Source organism: Vicugna pacos, chromosome 16 (assembly GCF_048564905.1).
Source record: "Vicugna pacos chromosome 16, VicPac4, whole genome shotgun sequence".
In the NCBI taxonomy this organism is placed as follows: domain Eukaryota; kingdom Metazoa; phylum Chordata; class Mammalia; order Artiodactyla; family Camelidae; genus Vicugna; species Vicugna pacos.
The window spans coordinates 46,187,103-46,199,785 of NC_133002.1; positions in this window are offsets into that span (position 1 = coordinate 46,187,103).

Here is a 12,683-nt window from a genome sequence, read left to right on the forward strand (position 1 = left end):
ATGCGTTTAAGAGTATTCACAGGATGTCTGCTTCTGGATTCGGAACGTCTGGGCTTCCTGTTTCTATTCTGTTCAATCAACTCAAATTTAATGCTGGGCGGCCAGGCCCCAAAGGGAGGTGAAGGAGAGTTTTGCGGGCAAGGATAAACAGCCCTCAGGCTCTTTCCTCAAGGTGCTCACAGCACTGGGTGGGGTGGGGGTTGGAGAAGGAGAGACAGACTCAGATTAAGTCTAAATTAAGGTACAAGGTCCTGTGCCAGGTGCTCTAGATGTGTGAAGGGAAAAGGTAGTAGGTTGGCTCTGGGCAGGGAAGCAGGGAAGAAGAGATTTAACTCCATCTTGAGGGCACCTTTTTGAGCTGAGACTGGGAGGATTTTAACTGGTAGGTGGAGAGAGGTTGGAGAAGTGGCTAGACATGGGAGTGGGTGGGGAGTGGGTTGGGAAGAGCATTAAGAAATCAGATAGGGAGGGCAGCCTTGGGCAGGGATTTAGTGTCAGGTTCAATGAAATGGACGTGAGGAGCTGCTGAGTGTGTGGCACAAGGCTGGGCTGGAGATGAGTGCATTGTGGAAGTGGCTTCCTAGTTCCAGTCGGCCCTGCCCTCTGGGAACTGACATGCCAGTGAGGGGAGAAAATGTACTACATTTTCGCCGGCGTTAGGAGTCAGACTACTCAGTGCCAAGGGGCCTGGCCCAGGCAGAGGTGGGTGATGGGAGATGCACCAGGAGAGAGGAGAGGCCCATGGAAAGCCTGGTGCTGGGCCTTGGAGGAAGGGCAGTGTTTGGTTGTGCAGAGTGGATGGAGAGCACAGCAGTCTCCGCAAAGAGCTTGAGCTGAGGGTGAGGCTGGGGTTGGGGACGAATAGCCAAGCTCAGGGGTGGTGGGAGTCTGGGTAGGGAAGAAGTGGCAGGGTTGAAGGATTGTGTGACAGTGGTTCTCAGCTGGGGCTAGAGAGGGTCCAGAAGGTGGATAGGGCTTCTGTTGAAAATCAGAACTATTCTGCACACTGGTGACATTGTGCATATTTATGCTTCTATTGACCAAGCGAGCACACACACACAATTTTCATAAAATGTTAGACATATCAATAAATTAACCTATAATCCCAACAATATAGAACCAGAACAAAATACATGAAGAAAAACACCTAAAGTGACTGAAACGAATATCGCAAAATCCATAAAGTGGTGCTTTGCTTGCCAGGGACATTTGACAGCGTGTGGAGACATCCTGAGTTGTCACAGTTGCAGGGAGGTGTTACTGGCATCCAGTGGGCAGGGGCCAGGGAGGCTGCTGAACATCCTACAGTGCACAGGACAAAGATGATTCTGCCCAAAATGTCAGTAGTGCTGAGGCTGAGAAACCCTCTCTGAAGGATCTAAACTTTCTCCATGAAAAAACTCAAAGTTTTCCTCACACAGAACCTCTTTTCTCTTATTTTATGTACTTTTAATAAATGATGACTAATTAATTAATGTTGATTAAAATCATCTGATGTCTCAGTAGCAGTAGATTATATAGAACAGGGGATTTGTGTGTTGAAGTTTTCAGAAGTTTAGCAGGGATTAAAAGCATTCAGTACAAAAAACTATGAAAAGCAGACTGAAGAACTTAGAAGCCCAACACCCTGGGGATGTTGAGTGTAGGGGCAAACAGTCCCAACTCAATATACCTCACGGGCATTGCTTTTAAAGGACAGTAATTACTAGTTAAGGTATGAACCTAAGCATTCAAAAATTTTGAATTATATGCGGTTACTCTGATTACTGTGGTAAAGAAATGTGAAATATATTCCTCAAGAAACACTCAAGTCCTTAAACCCCCCAAGTCAGGAATCTCCCTCCGCTTTTTGCTTTTAAGGAGGAAGTATCATTTTGTGAACAGGGAAGACTGAAAAGAAGCAAATTTCCAGAGCCGCAAAGAGATTTGATATCAAAAGGTCTACCCCTCATTGCCCCATTCCCTGAGTCCTCCCAGCCTCCTTGGGTCAGGCTTTGTGATTTTTAATTTTGATAGAATCAATTGACTTTAAATGTGAAGGTTTATTTCTGGATTCTCAGGTCTATTCCATTGATCTATCTGTCCATCCTTAAGGCCAGTACCACTCTGTCTTGATGACTATAGCAACTTTTGAAATCAGGAGTAATGAGAATCCTCTACGTTCTTTTTCAAGATTGTTTTGGCTATTCTGGGTCCCCTGAATTTCTATGTGAATTTTAGGATCTGTTTCTGCACAGAAGACAGCTGAGATTTTGATAGGGAATGCCCTGAATCTGTAGGTCAATTTAGGGTGTATTTTCATCTTAATAATTTTAAATCTTTCTATCCCTGAACATGGGATATCTTTCCATTTATTTATCAGTTTCTGTTTGACAGTCACCAAGTATTCCACTATTACATAGTTTACTTAACCAGTCTCATTTAATGAACTTTAATGTGTTTCCAATTTTTTCAGGTACAGATAATTAATTCAATGAATATTTTTGAAAATGTTTCTGAATGCACATATGGGGATTATTTTCATGAAAGTTACACTGCTGGGTAAAGGGTATGCACATTTGAAATGTTAATGCCAAATTACCTTAACATTTTTCCATTTTCCATTCCCAGTCACAGTGTTTGGGGAAACTTATTTCCCATATACTTACCAACAATGGATATGCGAGTTAAAATTTTTTTGCTAATCTAACGACAGAAGATATTTCATGGTTGTTTTATCTGCATTTCCTTGATCTCTAGGGAAGCTGAGCGTGTTTGTGTATGTTTATTCCGCATATGTACCTCTGTGAAGCCTGTTCTTATCTGTGTTAGTCAGGTTCTCCAGAGAAACAGAACCAACTGATGTGTGTATAGAGAAAGATTTATTAAAAGGAATTGGAGCTGCTCTGCCTTCTGAGTGAGATTAAACTCACTCTGTCGATGGAGTGTGTATCTCCCTGAACAAACTTACTTTCATCTCACTATGCCTTGCAATCGAATTCTTTCCTGTGCAGGATAAGAACCTGCTCCCCAGCAACATCTTTGCCGCAGCCAGCCAGGAGGATTCAACCGTTATTCTTGTACTCTGATGCTGTTGCAAGCGCTTCGTCTTCAAGAAGACTCATAGGAAGGCTATGGAAGCGGTTACAACACTTCCACATCAAGGTGATGGCTATGCGAGGATTCTAGCCTGTACTGCCATCCTCTGACACAAAACAAGAAACTGTCTTGCCCCTGGGACCCCTAGATTAAGTATCCAGAGATTTGTTTTACTCCTTGACAGGCTGGATCGATGTCCCTAATCAGCCCTGAAGCAGCTACAGAAGACAGATCGCCACCCTCTTCTCATAAAATTATGGAAATAAAATCTCTGAGAGGGGAGGGGAATGAGACAGGAAGGAAGGCTACTGAGCACGACCATCAAAAGAGTGACATAGCCATTGAGGACACGACAAAAACTGGCTAGAACCCAGTGAGCCCAAGAGGGTGGAAGATTTGACTTCCAAAGTCTTTGAGCCTCATGGCACACCCACAGGCACCATGACAGTTCCCAGGGTGACCTTAAAAGGCCAAAAAGTGGGCAAGGGCCCAATTCCTGGAAATCTCCGCTCCTTCCCCAACATAGTTGGAATAATTCTCCCACTCTTTAACATGTGAAATTACCTGGCCCATAAAAACTAACAACCCCGCACCTCCTGTCCGCTCTCCCTTCTGAGTGTGACAGACTGTACTCTGGCTATAGAATGTGTATCTCCCTGAATAAATTTACTCTCACTTAAAAAAATTTTGTAAAGGAGTCGTCTCACATAATTATGGAAGCTAGTAAGCCCAAAATCTGCAGTGTGGGCCAGCAGGCTGGAGAGTCAAGAGAGTTGATGGTGCAGATGAAGTCCAAAGGCAGTCGCAGGAGGATTTCCTCTTGCTTGGAGAGGCCAGTCTTTTTGTTCAATTCAGGCCTTCAACTGTTAGATGAGGCCCACCTACATTATGGGCAATTTGCTTTAGCCAAAATTCAGTGATTTTAGATGCTAATCTCAACCAAAAACACCCACCAAATTGATACGTAGAACTAACCATCACACAACAGACTCACAGATAAAGAGAACAAACTAGTGTTTATCAGCGGGGAGAAGAAAGAGAGAGGGGCAATATAGGGGTAGGGGATTAAGATGTACAAACTACTATGTATAAAATAAGGTACAAGGGTATATTGTATAACACAGGGAATATAGCCAATATTTTATAATATCTATAAGTGAAATATAACCTTTAACAGTTATATATCACTGTATTGTATACCTGTAACTCATACTTCAATAAAAACCAAAAACAAAAAGCCTAACCATCACATTATCCATGGTTCATTTTTCTTCTGTGTTGATCCTTTTCTTGTTGAAATGTGGGAGCTCTTTATATATTCTGGATTTTTATATATGTTGCAGAAATTTCCTCCCAATCTGTCATTTGTCTTTTATCTTTGTCTATGGCATCTTTTGTGGTCAGAGGCTGTGTTATTATGTCATCTGAAATCTAGCCATCAATCTTTTCCTTTGTGGCTTCTGCCTTTTTCCTCCTTCGCGCTTAAATGGTTATAAATATATTCTTCATGGTCTGTATGATTCCTGCTGCAGTTGACCCTCAGAAGCCAGAACTGCCCTGGACTGAGGCACCACAGTGAAAGGAGGTTCCCCTGATGTGAAGAGAACCCTGGATGTGTCTCTAGAAGAGGTGGTCTGGATACAGGGTTGGACAGCTGCCCCCCATCCCTGCCCCAGTTTCTACTTCTCTCAGCTTCTCTCCAATTCTTCCGATCTTCCCTTCAGGGTTTTCTTCATTCAGAGTTACTGTTCTGCCCCCAAAGAAGAGTCCCAGCTGCCCCAGGGCAGGGGCCTTTTCCCCTAAGATCTTGAGTTGCTGGATAAAACACAGGCTGCCCAGTTCCATTTGAGTTTCAGATTACAGACAAATTTTTTTAGCATCAGTTATGTCCTATGCAATAGTTGAGCCATTCTTACACTTAAAAATTATTCCTTACATATCTGAAATTCAAATGGAACTGTGCGTTTTGTATTTTTATTTGCTAAGTCTGGCAGCCCTGAACACTAAGCTCTGGAGTGAGGGCACAGAAACAGCCCTGCCACACACACCTACTCCTTCCTTCCCTTTCCTGCCTGAGTCACCTTAGGGTGAGCAATTGTTGCCCCAGTTCCTGGGGCGCCTGCCCTTGTCACCAGGCACCTGACTGGTGCCTGTGGGGCTCCGCTAGGCCCTCCAGGGTAGGTATGGGGGAGGGGCGGCCGGAACAGGCCTGTGCCAGGCTGGAGGCTGTGGCGGGATATTTGGCAACTGAGGTCCCAGACCTAGGTTCCTGCCCCAGCATAGGTCGTGAACTTGCCCAGTGCCGGTGGGCAGGCCACTTCCCTTGTTGTTGTTTTCAATCGGTGACTATTTTTAACAAAGTGTAACATGCAAATAAATTTTAATCAAATTACAACACAAAGTAGCACTCTCATCCTCTCTCTTTCAAACTCTTTCATAGTTTCTTCTGTGAGTTTACCTTGTGTACATATGTGAATTCTAAATTCGCCTTTGGCCTCAGTGTGTTCATCTGGGTAGTGGGTGAGCACTGCCCTGCTTCTTGTCAGCTGGGAGGTTCTACAGTGAGCTGCCGCTGTTCCACCTGGCCCTGGGGGCAAGACCACAGCTTTGTGTAGGTAGAGTAAAGCCAGATGTTATCTTTAATCCAGCTGTGGGGATAGAGGTGGAGGGAAGGGAGGGGAAAATGGGGAGGGTAAGGCAGGTAGGGGAAGAGGATTACTTGGCTTTGCAGAGGCCCTGACTGGAGGGGCCTTCAGGGATCCTCTGGATGGGGGCTCTCAGCCCCAGAAACCTGTTGGTCTCACCTGGGGAGCTCCTGTAGCTGCAGAAGGCCTCATGTGTAGGGATGTGCAGGTCTGAGGGCCCCTCATCCAGCTGAACCTTCTTTTTAAAATTTAGTTTTATTTTATTTTGGGGGGGAGGTAGTTAGGCTTACTTATTTATTTATCTTGTAGAGGAGGAACTGGGAACTGAATCCAGAACCTTATGCATGCTGGGCATGTGCTCTACTATTTGAGCTGTGCCCTTCCCCCTGAACCCCTTTTTAATACAACGAGGAACCTAGTGTTCAGGGAGGAAACTCCTTTCCAGCCCCTTTCCTCTTGCAAACTATGTGACTTGACTTAACGTCTCTGCCTTAGCGTCCTGGTCTGTACATTGAGGACACTGACGACAAGACATTCCCTCAGGAATATGGTGATGCCCACGGTGCCCTCAGCACAGGGCCTGAGCCAAGTACATGCTCAATTAACAAAGCTGCCACCACTGTGGTGACTCCTCCCCTTGGGCCTTCCTCAGCCCCTACCTCCCTGCCACACATACATCTTAGCCTGGGAGATTGCCCACCCACCCCTCAGCCCACCTCACCTTCTCCTCCCTAGCCCTGGCCCACATATCTCTCCTCCCCAAAATCCACCTGGACCACCCCCCGACGCGGCTGCACCTCATCACATCTTCCTGGCCCAGGGCCCAGAGCTCTGTCCAGCAGGGACTATTTGCACCCAGCCCATTTTGGACTCCTGTGAAAGGCACCCCTCAAGCTGAAACCAACAGGATCCCTCAGCCAGACCAGGGGAGGGGAAGGGGCAGAGGAAGACTCAATCCCTCAGGGATGGGGTCGGGGCTGGGAGACATAGGGTAGGGTGAGCTGGGTTGACTTCTCTTCTCTTCTCCAGATATGGAGTCAGCATCCACCTTTTCTAGAAGAGGAAGGGCGCATTCCCAAGTAAAGTTTCAGTTTCTTATATCATGAAAGCAGCGGGGAGATCCAGAGACTTTCCTGGTGGAGGCAAGGACTGACCCCAGCAAGTCTCTAGGAAGCCTCTGGGAGTGACAGGTGGCAGGTGCCAGAGGATGGGAGTCAGTTCTTTTCCTGGAAAGCTGGGTAGGGGACTGGGATCAGGCAGTGGGATCTCGTGTTTGCCTGCTTATGTCAAATCCCGGCCTGGCCCCTTACCAACTGGGTGACTTTGGTTTATTTCTTTGAACTTAAAAGCCTTCATCTGTGAAATGGAGTAATTGTAATAACTGCCAGGGCTTCAGGAGGCCGGAATGTGCTCACATCTATGTAAAGTTCCAAGCACACATTGTTCCTCACAAAGTCACCTCCTTCTCCACCACCCCTACGATTGAGAGAATTTTCACAACCAAAGTACATTTATTCAGGACTAAGGAATTCATTTGCCTATTAAAATTTATAAAAGCAATGATGGAAAATCTAATGCCACTCAAGTGAAAAAGAAAAAAATCCAGCCAAACCCAAGACTGGGGCTCAGGTCCTCCAAACCCTTCTCAAGCTCCCTCAGAGCCCGTGCTCTCATCTAAGAACACCCTGTCCCTCCCGGGGAAGGTGTGGGAGGGCCTGGGGCCCAATGGCAGTCTAGACAGTGTCATGCCTCCCTGTGGATACAGGGAATAGCTTTCCCTACTCTGTGCCTTTTTCTGAACTTGAAAATGCCCTGGGGGCAAAGCGGTTGCTGCATTGCCTGTGGACTCCAAGAGTTGGAGCTTAGCGTTGTCAAGGGCAGCAAGTGGACAGGTTGGGTTGTGGAAATGGAAGGACAGCTTGGGTTGTGGGCACTGTTGACCCATTGACTGTTAGAGCTAGGATGTTAATGAACTTGGCAAGGGCGAGGAGTAGAGAGAAGAATCAGGACCATATTTTGCATGCCTCATCTGTATCGCAACATGAGTCCTTCTAACAACTGGAGTGCATACTCTCCAACTTGCAGATGTCTGATACGCTAAGGATCTTGTCCCGGGTCACCCAGCTACTAGTGATGGTGTAGGTATCTGAGTCCAAGTTGATGAGACCTCAGGGCTTTTGCCGGCATCTCCAGGCTCCACTGGATGCTGACACTAGCTCAGCCTGGTCCTCCCTCCCATCCCTTCCAGCCCACCTGAGCTCTCCTGGCTCTTCTCCAGGCAGACCCCATAGGGGTCAGGAGACACCTGCTCCAAGTCACTTGGACAGGTCACTTAACTCCCCTGAGATTGTTTCCTTGTCTGTAAAATGGGAACACAATAACCTCCACGTGCCCTATTACACAGTCACGTGCGGTTCAAATGGGGTGATGGATGTAAAGAGACCTTGTAAAATGGCACATAAAATGGGAGGAATTCCTTCTAGGACATCAAAGAGGTTCTTCTTATTAATCTGATGATCTGTCTCTGAAGCACTGGGCCAGGACCTCGATGAGAAACTGCCCTCTCCAGACAACTCAGAGGTCAGGGCAGAGTCAGCTCCAGGAGCCCAAGGAGGTGCAGAGAGGAGGCAGCTCTAGGGAGGGAAAGGAGGAAACTTCCCCCCCGGGGCACCCTTTCCGGGTCACAAACCTGCTTCATGCATCTCCTCTGTCATCTTAAACCTCTCAGCAGTCTTAGGAGGGAAGCAGGGCCAAGAGTATTATTCTTTCCATTTTGAAAATGAAGAAACCAACGCCCAGAAAAGAGACATGATCCCCCAACCAGTTAGCAGAGAAATCTGTCCTCAAATGCACATCAGGGGACTTGGATTCAATTGCTTATATTAGGATGGTCACTGGTGTACCTGATTTCAGTGTTTTTAAGAAGTAGGTCTGGCTGATATTTGCTGAGACTTACATTGTGCCAGGTTCTGTGCTAAGTTTTCCTTTAATCTTTAACACAGCCTTGCGAGGTAGGGACAATTATTACCCCCATCTTACAGTGAAAGAAGGAAGACTCAGTGAGGTTAAGCAAGTTTACTGAGATCACGGAGGTGGAAAGGGGTGGAGCCCGAAATTGAGTCCAGGTCTGGCGCAGAGCCTGTGTTTGCAATCGTCAAAGTTACTGTGACATCCTGGCTCCTCATCTGAGCCCTTCCTTTCATCCCAGCCTGCTCAGTCCTCCCTTGGCCTTCACCTTGAGTTTATCTCCATCACTGTTCCCTGACCGCCCTAGACCATCTCGGGCCTCTGTATCACGTGACCTGTCTTAGTGCCCTCACAGATGTCCTTCCTGTCTGCAGCTGTCTTATTTATTCACTTACTTATGTGTGTCTCCTGCACCAGAAAGTGTGAGCAGGGACCTGATGTGTCCTGTTCCCTGCTCTATCCTGGTGCCTACAACAGTATTTAGCACACAACATATGCTCAAAATTTTTAAAGAAGGAAAAAAGAGAGAGAAACGCTCAGTAAATCAAAAAGAGAGAGAGAGATGCACACACCTGAGGGCTTTGGTCCAAGACCCGCTGGGACAGCGCCTCCTCCGCTTGGGTCAGAGACATGCGCTCAGCCCTAGCACAGCCACGCTGTTCTGGTGGCTGACGTGCTCCAGGCAGCCTCCGTCACACAGCAGCCCCCAGGAGGCAATGACACTACAGGGGACTGCTCGGTGCCTGCTGAGTTCATGGTCCTTCCTGAGGTTCTCAACAGAATCAGGTCCAAAGTGTCCTTTTGCTAATATATATTTTGTAACTCTCCTTCAGTAAATTTTCAGAAATGAAATTCATAGTGTAATTTCCTAGGCATGTTTTAAAAAATCCTTATAAAATTCAAACTGTAATACAGAGGGAAAATAAAAGAAAGTGAGAATTACATAATATGTATTTCTGTATGTGAAAGCTCAGGCTTGACCCCACGAGAGAACAGAAGCTCGCACTTGAACATGCACACGAATCGCTGGCGACGGAGAACCATAAACGCAGACTCGGTGCTAGGGCGTTACGTTAGCAACTCAGCTCACACTGACTAGGTGGCCAACCGGATGAGATGTACTGAAATGGTGAATGGTCCTCGGTAAAGTTTTAACGGAGGCAAAGCCAAATCTTTCCTAAGATTGTGTGGTAGTTTTATTCCTGGGGAAGGCGACATATTATAAAACCATTAAAGAAGATGCGGGTGAAAGAGAGCTAGCGGATTCCAGGTAGGATAATTAGGAACAGATTTCGCGAATCCGCAGATGCGAAACCCGCGGACACGGAGGGCTAACTGTATTTGTTGTACTAGGCCATCTTCTAAGAGACGTGAGCACCGGTGGATTTTGGTATCTGCAGGGACTCCTGGAAAAAATCTCCCACGGATACCGTGGGACGACTGTCCAGAAAGACAAAGGAAAGTTGAGAGGTGTACGGGGATCAATCCTTCTTGTGTCAGGCTGGTGGACAATTAGCATCCTTGCCCTGCCATCTATGAAATGCCAGGGGTTCCAATCTTTTGACAAAAACAAACTGACTCATAAATTCCCCCAAATTTCCCCTAGAGGGCAGTAGAGCTCCGGGCGAGAACAACTCACGCCCAGCATATTCTCCAGCGCCTCGCCTTTTAATTTAACAGTTATTTTTAAGACTGTTTTACACATTCCTTTCAAGGTAGTATTCATTATATGGAGATGTTGTCAGGCAGTTCCCTTTCGGCGGCATTACGCTGTTACAAGCAGGACTACGATAAAAGCGAGTCATTTCGCACACGTACAAGCTAATCAGCGGAGGAATTCTTACAAGTGGCCTGGCTGAGTCACAGGGTTTGGGCATTTGGAATGTTAGTTATGGCCAAAAACCGCCTTCCACAGAGGTGGATTAATCCACACTTCCCCAGCAGAGTAGACGGAGACAGCCTGTCCCCCGAGTTCTGGCAGTCAGGCTAGGTAGGCGGAGGCAATTCTGCAAAGTCTCAACCAGGACCCTTCCCCTCTGGGGGCCACCTCCTCAGAACACACCAGGGTTCCCCCCAGTGAAGCCTTGGGTGTCCAGAAATTCCCGAGCCCCCCTTCTCAGACAATGAGGGCTGGGGGGAGATAGAGAGGGCTTTCTCCAGGTAGGCTGATACTAGCTATTAACTTTATTCAGTTTTTTAATCTTCCAAAAGACAGTTTTAAAACAAAAAAGACAGCTTTGTTGTCTTCTGATTCTATAAAATACATATTTTTGTTTCAGAGAGAGAACTCCCTTTCCCCACCAACTTTTTATTCTGAAAACTTAAAAGAGAAAAACTTCAGAAAAATTGCAGGAATGGTACAAAGAACACCATAGACCCTTCGCCTTGATCCACAGTTGTTCATTTTGCTACATTGGCTTTACCTCTCTGTTTTTGCTGAACCATTTGAGACTAAGTTGCAGACTTTGATCCCCAAACACTCAGTGTGCAGTCGCTAAGAACAAGGATATTCCCCTACAAAACCACTGTACGGTGATCCCACTCAGGAAATCTAACGTTTGATAAAGTAACATCGACCACAGTCGGTTTTCTGCGGTTGTCCCAGTGAAGTCCTCTGTAACTCCGCCATCCCTTCCTGCCCCCAGGGCCCAGTAAAAGATCTGACTTGGCATTTAACTGTGGGTCCAGGGGTTGGATTTCTCCTCTTGGGCTCGGTGGTCCTGCAGCCTGGGGCCCTGCCTCCAGGAAGTCACCTCTAGGTGGGGACAAGGCTGGCCCTGAACTCAGAGGTGCTGGTGGAGTCCACGAGTGGGAGCTGAGCCTACTTCAACCTCATAAATGTCTTCCTAGGCCCTGGGGATGCAGGCTGGGGCTTGCCCTGAAAGAATTCAGCCTCACAATAAACTGTCTTCTGTTGAAGTCGCTCCCCCATTGCCAGGCAAGGACTTGCCTGTCAGGCCCTGAAATAACTCCTGGGGCTGGTACTATTTTCTCCCCTTTTACAGTTGAAAAAGTTTCTGTTTTCCATCTGGCAAGGAGGCCAGTGATGGCCACATAGGGCCACACGCTGCCTCCAGAAGGACCACTGGGTGCATGGTCAGTGTGAACCATGTCTGAGTCAGCCAGGACAGCAGCCGCCTCCTCCTCCAGCCTCTAGGCTTTCTTCTCAGGGCAGCTGAGTCTAGCCAGGGCTCCACAGGTTCATGGGCGTCTTAAGGCTCCGGCTCCACCCTGCAGCCACCATGATTGTCCTTAGGAAGCACCTCTACCAGCTCCAGTGCTGGATAACTTCTCCTGCCTGCCCAGACTGCCACCACCGCACTGGGGTTTGGTCACACCAACAATGCCCCCAAGGTTTTCTCTGACTCAAAACAATTATATGTGGAGGGTGGCAGGGGCTGTGATCTACTCAGCCTTGGGTCCATGGCAGGGGCTCCAGAACTGTTTGTCTACCCTCCACATAGATTTTCACAGACACAACTTTAGCTATGAGTCTGTAAGTTAGCAGGATGGGTGACCTCATTCTTATTTTCAACTGAGGAAACTGAGGTATAGTGACAAATCTCAAAGGCATCCTATTGCAAGAAGAAAATCAGAAATGGAGTGCCAGCCTCTCATGCTACTATAAGGGAAACTGAAGCTCAGAGGTCACTAGGTTTGATTCCTGGCAATGCTACTTTGCAGCTGTGTGAGTTTGGCTCTGGGGTGGAAGCCAGGGTCGGGTAAGGAGTTATCACTATCTGTGCCTGCGTTTAGAGGCAGAGGTAGGACCAGAACCTAGTTGCTCTAAAGACCCTTTCCAAAACTTTCTGTGCTACAGGTGCAGTGGGGACAATCAATAGTAATAATAACAGTAATAGTCACAGTACTTGCCACATGCCAGACAGGGCTGTAAACACTTTACAGCTATTAAGTCATTAAATCCTCACAAAATTCCTGCAAGGTAAGAGTATTTTTATCCCCATCAGCTCATTTTATAAACGGGGGAAGCTA